This window comes from Haemorhous mexicanus, chromosome 27, assembly GCF_027477595.1.
Source record: "Haemorhous mexicanus isolate bHaeMex1 chromosome 27, bHaeMex1.pri, whole genome shotgun sequence".
In the NCBI taxonomy this organism is placed as follows: Eukaryota; Metazoa; Chordata; class Aves; order Passeriformes; family Fringillidae; genus Haemorhous; species Haemorhous mexicanus.
Window position 1 is genome coordinate 2,032,647 of NC_082367.1, and position 13,685 is coordinate 2,046,331.

A 13,685-nucleotide genomic window follows, 5' to 3' on the forward strand; every position below is an offset into this window, starting at 1 on the left:
GTGCCCTGGCACCAACAAGCTGGGCATGAGGCAGCTCTGGACACCTGCAGGGTGGATCAGCCCTTTTCTGTTCTCTGCAAGGACTCCAAGCCCTGCATTTCTGTGGGAAACCAAGACAGGTGATCTGCCACTCGGTTATATTTTTAGGTTAATAACAGATGTGTAAATATATATATGTCTCATCTTCACAGGTACTCGGAGCCAGGAGCTCACCATTTGCCAATGTTTAAAACAAGCCCAGAGCTAACTTGATAAACTGACTGTAAATCCAGCTCTAACCTGACCCCCAGCTCCCAGGCTGAGGCTGCAGAGCTCCCCCACACAGTTGACACCAAAATCTGCCCACAAGCAAAAGGGTGATACCTCCACTGAGGTGATACCTGCAGCTGAGTGCTCATCCCAAACCCTCCTGCCACAAAAACAATGTTTTGGGGGTTGAGTTTTCTTGCAGTGTCAAGAAACCATCCTCACTTTCCTGCCTGCTCCAGAGGGAGAAGATAAATAAGGGCTCCAAGGGGAGACTGCCCAGAAATCTCTTTGTAAATTGGGTAAGGAACCTCAGTGCCTTTGCCTTGTCAGTCTGCCCTCACAGGAAACTGCTTTTATCCAGCAAGGGGATCTGAGATCCTCCCATCACCTGTGCCCAAGGGCTGGGTTTTCAACAAAATCCCCAGGGATGCATGGTTTGGGGGTTTTGGTGGTAAAAATGGGGTGTTTTGGGGGGTAAAAAAGGGGTTTTGGGGGGTAAAACCGGGTTTTTTTGGAGGTAAAAGTGGGGAATTTTTGGGGTGAAAATGGTGGGGGGGGGTTGAGGTGAAAATGGGTTTTTTGGGGAGTTAAAATGGGGTTTTTAGGGGGGTAAAATTTGGGGTTTTTTTTAGCAAGCAAGGCTAAGCCCTGGCCAGATCTGGCCAGCAAAAGCAGCAGAGCTTGGTGTGCCCATGCCCCAGGAGCCCTGGCACGGAGCAGGTGGGTACCTGGTCCCCAGTAGTGCCACGCTGCACTAGGACAGCAGCCAGCAGAGGAGGGAAAGGGAAGAGGAGAGATAATTATTAGTGATTGAAACTGATTGCATGAAAGAAGGACAGATGTTTCTAGTTGTGCTTGTGTGCCTGAGGCTACGGAGCCATGCAAGAGACCAGGGAAAACTCCTTCTCAGCCTGGGAACGCTGTGGCACGGAGCTGCATCCAAATGAGGGCTGAAATCCACACACACTTTCCCTCTGACTCTTTCAAACCCACCCAGATCTGGGATCTGGTTAAATCACCAATCTCCTCACTCCCCCCATGCAGGCAGGGCATGTCCATGCAGGTCCCCTCTGCCCAAAAGTGCTGCAGAGACCCCCCAGCTTCTCTCCACACCCCAGTGGTGCAGCCATCCCAGTAAGGCTCTGGGAGATGATGGGACTGGAGAAGCACAGCCAGGCCAGGCAAAGCAGCTGGGGAGCTGAAATTTTGAGCAGAGCATCTATAAAGGCACAGGGCTGAAGTCAGGGAAAGCTCCTGGTCACCCTGCTGCCAAAGCAAACAGCCTTTCTCTGAGAACAGGGAACTGCACCAGTCACCATCCTCCCTTGCAGGAGCTGGGATGGGGGATCCTGCTGATGTTCTCCTTGAGAAAGGATGGTCACCCATGGGGAGAGCCAGCTGGTGTCCTCACCAGGCTGGAGAGGCTGTTGAGGGGACACAAAGGCCCTGTGGTGTGTTCTGTGGGCTGCAGTGCATGTTTAATGCTATAAAATATGCAAATAGAGGCTTGTCTTAGCGATGTTACTGATGGTGCTGATGTGCTGCTGGCACCGGTTCAGCTGGCTCCGGTGCCGAGGCAGGATGGAGCCAGAGATGCATTCAGGGAACTGAGCAGGGGTCTTGTCCCTCCATGGGAGGAATCATTCCCCTCCCCCAGCATGGCCTGGCTCCCTGGGGATGGCCTGAGCTGCTCCCTGGGCAGCCCTTGAGGCACCATGCTGTTTGTGACCAAGAGCCCCCAGCAGTGCTCCAGGCTCGGGGCAGGGGGGCTGCGAAGGTGCCTGGCACAAAAGGGAGGGAGAGAGAGCTGAGATCTGAGATCTGCTGCTGCTGGCAGTGGGTGAATGTGAGCCCAGGTGAGCCCAGGTGACCAAGAAGGCCAGTGACACCTGGCCTGTGGCAGCCATGGTGTGACAGCAGGGCCAGGGCAGTGCCCATCCCCCTGTGCTGGCACTGCTGGGGTCTCTCCTGTCCTGAGGTCAGTCTGGGCTCCCCATGACAAGGACATGGAGGGCCTGGAACATGTCCAGGGAGGAAAGGGAGCAGGGAAGGGCTGGAGCCCCAGGAGAGGCTGAGGGAGCTGGGCAGGGGCTCAGCCTGGAGCAAAGGAGGCTCAGGGGGGACCTTGTGGCTCTGCACAGCTCCTGACAGGAGGGGACAGCCGGGGGGGTCGGGCTGTGCTCCAGGGAACAGGGACAGGAGGAGAGGGAACGGCCTCAAGTTCTCCTGGGTGAGGATGAGACTGAATATTACCAAACATTCCTTCACTGAAAGGATGACCAAGCCCAGGCACAGCAGCCCAGGGCAGTGGTGGAGTCCCCATCCCTGGAGGAATTGAAGAAGTCTGGATGTGGCAGCTAGCCTGGGTTAGTGATGGGACATGGCAGTGCTGGAGAACAGCTGATCTCCATCTTAAAGGTCTCTCCCAACCTGAAAAATTCCATGGCTCTGCCCAGACCCTGACCTGCTTTGGTATCTCTTGAAAGAACAGTTTGATAACCTTGGATATCAGGAGGCTCCAGGGAAGGTCCAGGGGAGGCAGTGGGGCTCAGAGCAGCAGGAGGAGCCCCAGGAAGATCCAAGGAGCCAATGGCACAGAGGGTGGGTGAAGGTGGCACTCAGCCCTGGAGGTGACACCAGCAGGGCCTTCTGCCTACTCAACTGGAGGTTGGTCACCCCCAGCAGCTCCGTGTCCCCGTGTGGTCACTGTGGGGGATGGCTCCAGGTGCCCTGAGGATGAGCAGGGACAGTTCCCCACCCCCAGGGCACCAGGCCCAGATCCCTGTCCCCGAGTGCACAGGGCTGGGTCACCCTGTGCTGGGCTGACCTCAGGATCCATGCCAGACTGGCTGTAGGGCCGGGCTCCCTGTCTGGGATGGCTGTGGGGCCGGTCCTTCTGTCCCGGGCTGGCTGCAGGGGACCTCCTATCCCGGTCTCCCTGTCTGGGATGGCTGCAGGAACACCCTCCTGTCACCACCCGGCCCTAGGACCGGTCCCCATGTGCCGGGCTGGCTGCAGTGACAGTCCCCGTCCCTATCTCCTGTCCAGGATGGCCGCAGTGCCACCCCCTGCCCTGGTCCCATGTCTCAGTGTGGAATCACACACACTGTGCCCTGTCCCAGTGCCCCTGTCCCCATCCCCTGTCCCTGTCCCCTGTTCCGGTCCCCTGTCCCCTGTCCCTATCCCCTGTCCCCAACCCCTGTCCCTGTCCCGGTGTCTTGGTGTCCCTGTCCCGGTGCCCTGTCCCTATCCCCTGTCGCTGTCCTCTGTCCCGGTGTCCCTGTCCCCGTCCCGGCCCCTCCCGGGCAGCCCCGATCCGCGCGCGGGCACTGCCCCCTGGTGGGGACCCGCGGCCCCGCGGTTGCCATGGAAACGGGATGTTGGCTCCATCCCTGCCACCCCGAGCCCCGCGGGGACAGCGAGGGCCGGACGGGCCCAGGGGCGCACCCGGCCCTCACGGCACGGTGCGAGGCTGCTCCCGAGGCCGGAGGGCACGGCTGCTCTTCCCACCATGAACCCGCAGTGCCACGGAGGCTCAGCATCAGAAATGGGCTTGGTTTGGTTTGGGAGGGACCTCAAAGCTCTTCCAGTGCCACCCCCTGCCATGGCAGGGACACCTCCCACTGTCCCAGGGTGCTCCAAGCCCAGTCCAACCTGGCCTTGGGCACTTCCAGAAATACAGGGCCAGCCACAGCTGCTCTGGGCAAACTGGGCACTTTTGCCTCTTCAGTTTGGGGGAAAAGCCCTGATCCTCAGGACAGCAGTCCTTCCCAGCTGTTCCTGCTTGTTTGGGAACACCCATGCATGTACAGCCTTGGACGGTCCTGGTGGCAGCCAGGGACCAGCCCCAGGCTTCCTCCAGTCACCACCAAGGCATTGCTGTGTTTTTCCTGCTGCCAAGAATCCCCCTCCTGCAGCAGCAAGGGGCACTGAGCTAATCCTTGTTCTTGCCACGCTGTAGACACCCCCTGGATGTCCCATGTCATGCTTCCATGCACCAGGGTACAAGCCAGTGACATCTCCATGGCCAGCACAGCTGTCCCCTGACCATGGAGCAGATCCCAACCCTCCATCACTGTCCTGATCTTCACAGAGACCAGCAGCTGGAAACAGCAGCTCCTCCTGTGCTCCCTGCCTGGGGTGGCACAGCTGGTCCTGCCCCTCTGATGGGATTCAAGCCCAGCCTGCAATGAAGGAACTGCCCAAGGGTTGAGATAAGAACAGGTTAATCACTGAAATGAAGTAGCACACCATAAAAAGTAATAATAATAGTAACAGTAATGAAAATGAAAAGGGAGATAACAAGAGGAGAGAGAGGAATAAAACCTGAGAGAAACAAGTGATGCCCAATCCATTGCTCACCAGCCACTGCCCTGCCTGGCCCCCACCTTCCACCGACAGCCCCCAGGTGACTCCCCCCAGTTTCTGTACTGTGGAATATTTCTGTGGTGTGGAATATCCTCTGGCTATCACTGGCAGAGAATGGGCTACTGAAAAGTCCTTGATCTAGAGGAAGCACTCAGCAGCAGCTAAAACATCACTTCATCACCATTATTCTCATTCCAAAACCCAGAACTGTACCAGCTACTGGGAAGAAAATTAGCTCTACCCAGACAAAAGCAGGACACCCTCTGCCATGTCAGGCTGGCACCAGAGCAGATGAGGGCAGGGGCTGTGCAAGTCCCACCCCTGAGGCTCTGAGGGAGCCACTAATGGCACAGGGCACCCTCCTGTGCCTGGGCACAGCTCTCCTGCTGCACCCACGGCAGCCAAGGCCAGCTCCCAGTGACTGCCCCAGGCCATGCATGACCCAGCCCTGAACCAACAATTCCCCTGCAGCTCCTGCTACAGCCCTGGCCAGACTCCTCTGCATTTCCCCAGGAGCAGAAATCACACCCTGGAGCAAAGGGAAGCTCCTAACAATGGCTTAATCACAACCAAATCCTTTCTGCAGGAAGTTTGGGGTTTGGGAAATCACTGCTCAGTTTTTGTCCTGGTGTAACTTGGTGTTCCCGACTCATCTCAAAAAGCCTCTTGTTCTTTCACCACTTCTCCCCTCTCACTGGAGAATAATATTTTCACTCACATGCTGAAATTAGATCCCGATGTTTCTGCCAGCAAGGCTTTCAATAACTCCCTTATGTTCCTGGATGGAAGTGCCTGGCAGACTGTGCTGGGGGCGAGGGGAGTGTGGAGAAAGCCCCGAGAATCCCCCCCAGCAGCCCCCAGACCATGCTGGCTGTGCCATCAGGGCCAGAGGAGGGATGGCAGACACTGAGCACAGGCAGGGTGACCCCTCAGCAGGGCTGAATCCCCCCCAGCAGCCCCCAGACCATGCTGGCTGTGCCATCAGGGCCAGAGGGATGGCAGACACTGAGCACAGGCAGGGTGACCCCTCAGCAGGGCACCGAGGGGATCTTCCCTGAGCTCTGGAGGAACCAGCACTCCCTGCTCAGCACCTCACACATCCCCATAAGGCCCAGATCCTTCTAGAAGCTCTCCAGGAGGCCTGAGCTGCCTTAGCCTGACAGTGGGTGAGGGTGTTATTGTTCAGGAACACCTAGTCACAGAATTAGATTTGGGTCTGTACCCCTGACACCCAGAGTTCTTCTATAATATAATAAATGTAATAAAAATAAATTAATATAATATAATATAATATAATATAATATAATATAATATAATATAATATAATATAATATAATATAATATAATATAATATAATATAATATAATATCTCTGGGTGTCAGGGGTACAGACCCAAATCTGACTCAATCATAGGTTCGGGATGAACATGTTTTTATATTCTATCATTATGAAACTTATATATTAATGATTAAACTTACATTGTTCTATTGTATACATTGATTTCATCCCTCAAACCCTTGAACACCGTTTCTTGTGATTCTTCTTACAATTAAACAATAATTATATCTAATTACTAAACACTCATCACATCTAACCATTATATCATTTATCATGTACTGGCTACACAGGTGCAGTTTCACATGATCTGGCAAACACAAGGCCACCCTTAGCATTTTCCCAGGGCCTACTAAGCCCAACTTTCTTTCTAACTCCCCTGAACACACCATGATTTTAGAAACATTTTATCCCTATCCTGTCAAGGGGACACCAGTGTCCCTGCCCCACTGGCACCCCAGTGGGTGCAGCAGCAGACCCCAAAGTGCCGTGCTGCCAGAGATGGTGTCACAACCCAGGACATCTCTCTGGCTGTCCTGGATGGCCCCAGCCCCTGCCAGGGGGCTCAGAGACCTCAACACAGAGCCCAAGACCCCTGTGACTTTGATTCTGACCCATGGAGCAAACTACCACCTTTATATGAAGAATTACAAGTCAAGAGAGTTTAAGTAGAATAATAGTTAGTTTGTCACAGGGTGAAAAGTAAATTTTGGGATTTTAGAATGGGGGCTCGGGGTCCCAAGATGGAGGAATTTGGGTGTGCCCTGTCCTCCTTCTTTCTTCTTCCTAGCCTCCATGATCTGGGTGATGGTGGCACTTTTGGATTGGTTTAAGGTAGAAGCTCACTGTCTAACACAGGTGATAGGTATGGGGAAGTTATGGTAAATAATGTACAGGTAGTTTTTAGTATAAAAGATAACACCAGTGTGCCTCAACCCGACCTGCCAGACAGACCTCAGCGGGTCTGAGACAGAATGTTATAGATAAGAAATAATAAACAACCTTGAGAACCAGAACAGAAGAATCCTGACTCCTTCTTCGGGCTGGGAAAAGAGACTTGTACCTATCTCGGGGTCACTCTGACCAGCAGAAATCCTAAGATGGAATTTAGTTTGGGGTTCCTCCAGCTCACAGCTTTCCTGCTGAACCACACCTGGCCAGGCAGCACCTGCAGCTCCTGATGCTTGCAGGTGCTGAGCACACTCCCAGGCTGCCACAGTGCTGGGCCAGGAGCCCCAGGGAGCAGGCCAGCCCAGGGATGCTGAGAGCCTGCAGGGAGCCAGCAGGGAGCCTGCAGGGAGCCAGCAGGGAGCAGGGGATCCCTGCCAGCCCCGTGGTCCATCTGGCACGCTGTGGAGCAGGCTGGCAATCCCCACTCTGCAGCAACCTGCGTGGCAAGCTGCTGGGGACTCAGCGAGCCTGGAAGGCACCGGTGCCCATCTGCCAGCCTGGCAAGTGGCAGGCAGTGGAGGAGCCCCAGCTCCCAGCACCAGCAGGGTGGAGCTGGGAGGCAGGAGAGCATCCTGCAGGCCACTGCCAGGAGCCTCAGCAAGCTTGGCAGGGGCTGGAGAGCCCCCACCACTCTTAGTCACTCTCAGGAAATCGATGTAGGGAGGGAGCTCCCTTGCCCATCAGGAAATTACAATTCTCCAGGCTGTAATTCCAAAGTTATCCTGGAAGCACCTCTCCAGCCTCACCTCAGCTCTGCTGTACACCATCTCCTGAGGCTCTGGGAGCTGCTGCACTGCTGGCACTGCCCACACCTGACAGCCAGGTCACCTCAGCCCTGCTCTGCAGCATCTCCTGAGGCTCTGGGAGCTGCTGCACGGCTGGCACTGCCCACACCTTCCACACCCCCCGGGCACTGGTCACACCCTGCCCTTGGCTGGCCTCAAGGCCACCACTCCAATGCCCCTGTCAGCACACCTTTGATGGGGACTCAGCACCTCCCGTGGGCTCCTGCAGCTGCAGAGCTGAGCTTTCTGAAGGCACAAGTTGTTAATAAACAATGGGGAAATAATATCTGTCTCCTCATACCCTCAGGAATATCATGGTCATTTTCCTTTGGTCTTCCCAAAACAGCACAGACACCATCTGAGGAGCTCTGGGTGTTTCAGACAGGTGTGAACATCTACAAAAAGGCTCTAAGTGGTCTCTGCTGTGTCTTAACCTTCTGATGGCTCACAGATCCTCACCAGGATGGCAGCAGTCACAGCCCAGACCCTGCAGACATAGCACAAGTGAATAACCTGAGGTTGTGCTCCTTTGGCAGCAGAGGCTCTGGCAGGGTGCACAGCTACCTCTGGGCAGTTCTTGCAGGTGAAGGTGGAGCCTGAGCCAGCAGGTCTGGCAGTGCTGGTGTCACTGTCACTTCCTTTCCTAGGCTCAAACCAGCCCTGGTTCTGCTGCTCTCCTCCACAGGAGCCTTTCAGAAACACCACAGGAGATTGGCAGGACTGGGGTGGGGAACTTGGGGCTCAAGTTCTCCCAGCTGCCATAACTCAGCTGCCCTGGACAGTCCCTGTCCCCAGCTTGCTCAAAACCCCACTCCTCAGTGAGCAGAGTGTCCCAGGGCACGGGCAGGAGCCCTGTATGCACTGAGGAGAGGTGAGCCCCACTCCTCAGAGGGATTCAGCCTTTCTCCAGCCCAATGCTGCCTGGCCTGAGCACCTCAGGGCTCCCTGGGAGGTAAAACCCCCTCAGACCTTGGGGCCAGGTGATCAGATTTAAGGTCTTCCAGCAGGAAAGTCATGCTGAGAGGTGAAGGACAACCCTGGCATGAGGCACAGCCATCCCTTTGCTTCCAGCTGGGGTTTGAAACAACACACACTGTAAGCTATTTTTTTTTTGAGCTTTTTTTTGATCAGTTCTTGGGAACTGTGTCTCTTTCCACCTCCAACAGCCTGAATCCCTGCCCATGCTTCTGGTGGTTTCAGCTGCTGCAAGGATGCCTGTAATGAGGAGAGGGAAGACCATCTGAGCCATGCCTGAGCCATGCTTCCCAACAGCAGCTGCTGATAATTCGTGCCACGATCAGCTGAGCAATTTGGAGATATTTCACCTCCTGAATGGGCTGGACTGGGCAGCCAGAGCTCAGCTCTCCCCTTACACCAAGCAGGAGTCATCTGGAGAAGGTCTGTCAGGATTTATGGCCTCTATAAAGGGGCAGGAGTTGGATGTTTGCTGTTATTATGGGCTGTATTTCTCTCCCTCAGCAACCTGCACTTACCCCCTGTGCAGATTGCTGCTGCCACTTCTTGCTGGAGCCTTGTGGGGTGGGAAGAGCTGGGTGTGGGCTGACACACCTTACCCTCTCCTCTCAGAGAGTGCACAGCACCCTGGGGGACATGAGCTGACCAGGTGGGACCACCCAGCCAAAGCCCCCTGGGACACCTGAGTCCTTCTGTTCCAGCCTGCCCATCCTCCTGGAAGGCACACAGGACCTCACAGGGGGCCAGGAGCTCAAGGCTGGGCAGAGCTGCACTAACACATCCCAGTCCTGGACCTCTTCTCTGCCTTGCAGGTGAGGGATTGCAATAAATGAACCACTTGTGTTCGAAGTGACACCACCCACCCCACAGCTGTGGGGATGGTAGGGCCAGAACTGTCAGCTCAGCCACAGAGAGGAACTGAAGGCTTTGCCTTGGGTCTGTCTGTTCTGGATGTCCCCAGCAGGCTTTTCTGCAATAAAAGGTGCATCAGGAAGGCAATGACAGGACCACACAGAGCCTGGAGTGCATATGGAGAGCCTGGTTCAGTTGCTGCCTCAGTTTCCCCCCTTGAGACACTAAAAATAGTCCAGCCCTAAACACTCAAACAAATGATTTCCTAATAAGCATCCATACCCCATCTCAGACCAAGCTCTCCAACCCACCTTCTTTTCCTTTTCTCTAATATGGTCATGCCAGCCCAGAAGGGAAAGCAGCACTTCATTTTAAAATCCTGATATCACAATTCAATCAGTTCCAAAAAATAAGCTGGAATAGGTTGGAATTTTTGTTTCCCTTTTCTCTTCTAAGTGTTTTCTCCCCCTTTCACCATCCTGTGAAACACTGTCCTCTGGAAAGGATGAAAGCAAGACCCTAAAACTGCCTTTTCTTCACTACCAATTTTGTCAGACTGGAAATGTAAAAGATAAGCTTCTCCAGGCATTTTTCCCCCTCATTTAACTGCAGGCTCTGTGGCAGGGGAACATCCCTCTGAGCAGCTGTGCTTCCAGGCTGCTCAGAGTGTCTCCTACCTGTGGGAGCAGATGGAGGCCCATGGCACCTGTGAGGCTTTCATCTCCTATCTGTTCTCTCTCTTCTCCAGGAGCACCATGTGTTTATTCCCCCTTTCACACCCACAAGTCCCACTGGAGTTGCCCCATGTTTTGCCTTATTTTGGCTCTTCTATTTTTCCCATATCCTGATTGAACTTACACATCAGCAGACCATTCTGTCTAGGATTTTTTTTTTATGGGCTTGTTGCTACTGCCTTACCAAAATTCCCCCAGGTTTTTAGCTCCACACTGCTCACAGTGCTTCTCTTCCCATGCTTAAGCTGCCACAGCTGCTCCCAGACACTTTCCAGTCCCTTGGAAAGTGTCTGATCTCTGAGCCCCTCCTGCAGCTTGTCCCATTCTGCCCTTCCTGCACAGCCACATCACATTCTTGTGGATTACCACTGGGAAATCACTGCTGGGCACACTCCATGGTGCCACGAGCACACACAAGCTCAGCTCAGCACTATTTTGCCCCTAAAATAAGAGCTGATCCTTAAGGAGGAGACAGAGCTCTTTAAAAAAGAGCAATTTTTTTTTTTTATTTTCAGTCACTGCATGAACACTACTCCAGTGTCTTCCCCACCACAAAATTTGGGTCAAACAGGATCAGGGGAGGACCAGGGGAGTTTTTGCTTCCTTCACATCAGGAGCACCCCTCACCTCCTGCTCATCTAGCTTGTTTCCCTAATTTCTGGCAAGCAGGAGCAGGAACTCAAGGCACTGGCAGTGCCCATTCTCCTGCCTCCCATGGGCCAGCACAGGCTCCATGTTCAGCATCCTGCAGATCTCATGTCTCTGGCACAGCTGGTGACACTGCAATAAACACTGAAACTAATAGCAGGTATTTGTGAGCCATGTTTTGTTCTCTGCAAAATGTTAATAGAGAAAAATCTGCAGCACCGTGCCAGGAAATTTTTTTTATATCTTATTTCCAGACTACCCTAATATCAATTTATATCTGCAATTCAATTAATGTTCTGGGAGAGGCAAATTAGCATCCCCAGGTCCCTCCTGTCTCAGAAAAGCAAGTTCCCATGGAGAGAGAAGTCTGGCACAGCCTCTCTCAGGGGCTCAAAGTTGATCAGGGCAAGACCCCAAACACACAGAGATCCCCTAAATAATCAGGGGGTCATTTCAGACATGCCCTGAAATGCCTTTTGTGTCATAAAGCAGAACTTAACTCCACCTGAAATTGGTAGAGTGGTGCGTGGCACTTCACCTGTAAATCTGCCTGCTAATAAGAGCATCAAGTTTGAACTCCATAGATTTTAAAACATGCATCAGATCAGATGATGTCACTCAGCTGTGTGTGCATCCAGTGGATTTTATGCTCATAGAAGCAGCAGGATGCTGCAATTTTAATTTAAGTGGAACAGGGGAGCTGGTCTTAAAAAATAATCAGGGCCTGTTCTGAGCCTTCTGAGGACACTGCCTCAAGTTGTGCTAGGGGAGGTTTGAATTGGACAGTAGGAAAAAGAGTGAAAGGGTGGCTGGGCATTAGAACAGGCTGCCCAGGGCACTGGTGGAGTCAGTGTTTAAAAAATGTGTGGATGTGGCACCTGGGACTTGTTCTCGTGGCAGCCCTGGCAGTGCCACAGGCCAAAGTGCAGGGACAGGATAACCCCACTTCCCTTCAAAATCCCTGCTCAGCACAACCCACTGCAGGCAGGGCTTTGGGCAGAGGCAAAGCCCTGGAAATTAAGAAAACTCCTCATGTAAGTGTCCTCAGCATGCTGGCAGCATCCCGAGGAGAGCAGAGACGTTCCTTAGGAAAAGTACTTGTGAAAGCAAACAGCTCCACTTCCAGACTGAGCAACCCCATCTGAGTTCATGTCCTGAAATAGCCCCGGGAGCCATTTCCCAGCAGGATTGCACAGGAACCTCCCCCTTTCTCCAACACAGCCTCTGTGTTTTTATCTGTATTGATGGGCAATGAATAACCCAGGACACATCTGCAGGAAAACACAGGATGCCCTGGAAAATGCTCCCAGCCCAGGATCTGCCCATGGCCCCCGTGTGTGGGAGCTGTGTCCCCACAGAGCCTGGCCACCCGTGAATAATCCTAATGAACAACTCATAAATTAATTCACCAAAATGATTTTCCAACTGGCTCCTGTTCCCCTGTTCTTCTCATTTCTTCTATGCCTTCTGATGTTTACATTCTTGTTATGGAGTTTCTCACGCACTTTTATGTAAATAATAATTGTTTTACATTCTTTTCTGGAGGAGGAGAAATTTGATGGGCTGTTGTCTTGTCTAATGTCATTGGAGAGGTGGCACTTTCATCCTCCAATCCACTGTCACTTTAGAAAGTCTATAAATATTGGAGTCAGAAATTAAACTTCCCTTCTTTTTCTTCTTACCTTGGAGTTCCAGTGTCTGCATCGTTTTATTTCGTGTCCTATTGCGACAGACCTCGAGCTGAGCACACAGTCAAGGACCTGCTGCAAGTGGTGATGAGGAAAAGGCAAAGACAAGGTGGAAATGGCTCCAGCTGTTGATCCAGGGAGTGGGCAAGCTTGGTGGAGCATCCCTGTGGCACCACGGTGGTGCTGCTGGAGCAAGGAGCCTGCAGGGGAATCCAAGCACTTCCAGCCCCACAGGAATGACCAAGGGCTGGCCCTGCTTTCCCACCATCACTGGGTGTAGGATTTACCCCCCAAAGAAAATGGCTGATGTCTCTTGACCTGGGAGATGCTCATCACATGCAAATGGGAAATAATTCTGTTTCATTTGGAAGATATGAATGGGCTGTATGGCTATTTCTGTAAAAAAAAAAAAAAACCACAGAAGGACTGTGAAAATTAAAGCTAAAAGTAACTGCTAGAGACCACTTACTGCAACTTTTATGTGGCACAAGTCTCACCCAAATGCTCTCTGCTGAGCCCAAAGACTGTAGGGAAGCTGAATATTTCAATCCTGTGAAACTCAGCTGCCAGAAGAAAGGGACCAGCAGGGCCACTGAAGGGGTGGGAACCACCATGACCCCCCAAGATGGACATGGTAAACCACATGCTTTGAAGGAGATGGAAACCCTCAGGTCTTTGTCAGCCTGAGGAGCAGGTTCCTCCCAATGTTCATGCTCCATTAAAAGATAGAATAGACAATTCAGGGCCAGTGGAGAGGTGAAAGCATGGTCCACCATACTCCACCTCCAGCTGAAAGAGGCCTGAAATAATTTGGAGAAAAGAAAACCCAAAAGGCAGGACAAGTGTTTCTGCAGATCCAAACAGAAGCTCAGTATGTGCTATTTAAATACAATCCCTACTCTGGGGCAGGAATTTCTCTTTTCAGACAGGAGGGGTAGAGCCCTAGAGTGAGATGCTCAGCTTCCCTGGCCCTGGCCAGGCCACCCCTGGCACTGACATCTCTCCCCTCTCTGCATCACCCCCATTTTCATTTCAGCCCCTCCATCTCATTGCATCTTGCAGCTACTTCCACACCAGCAGGGCACACATCCATGGCAAAG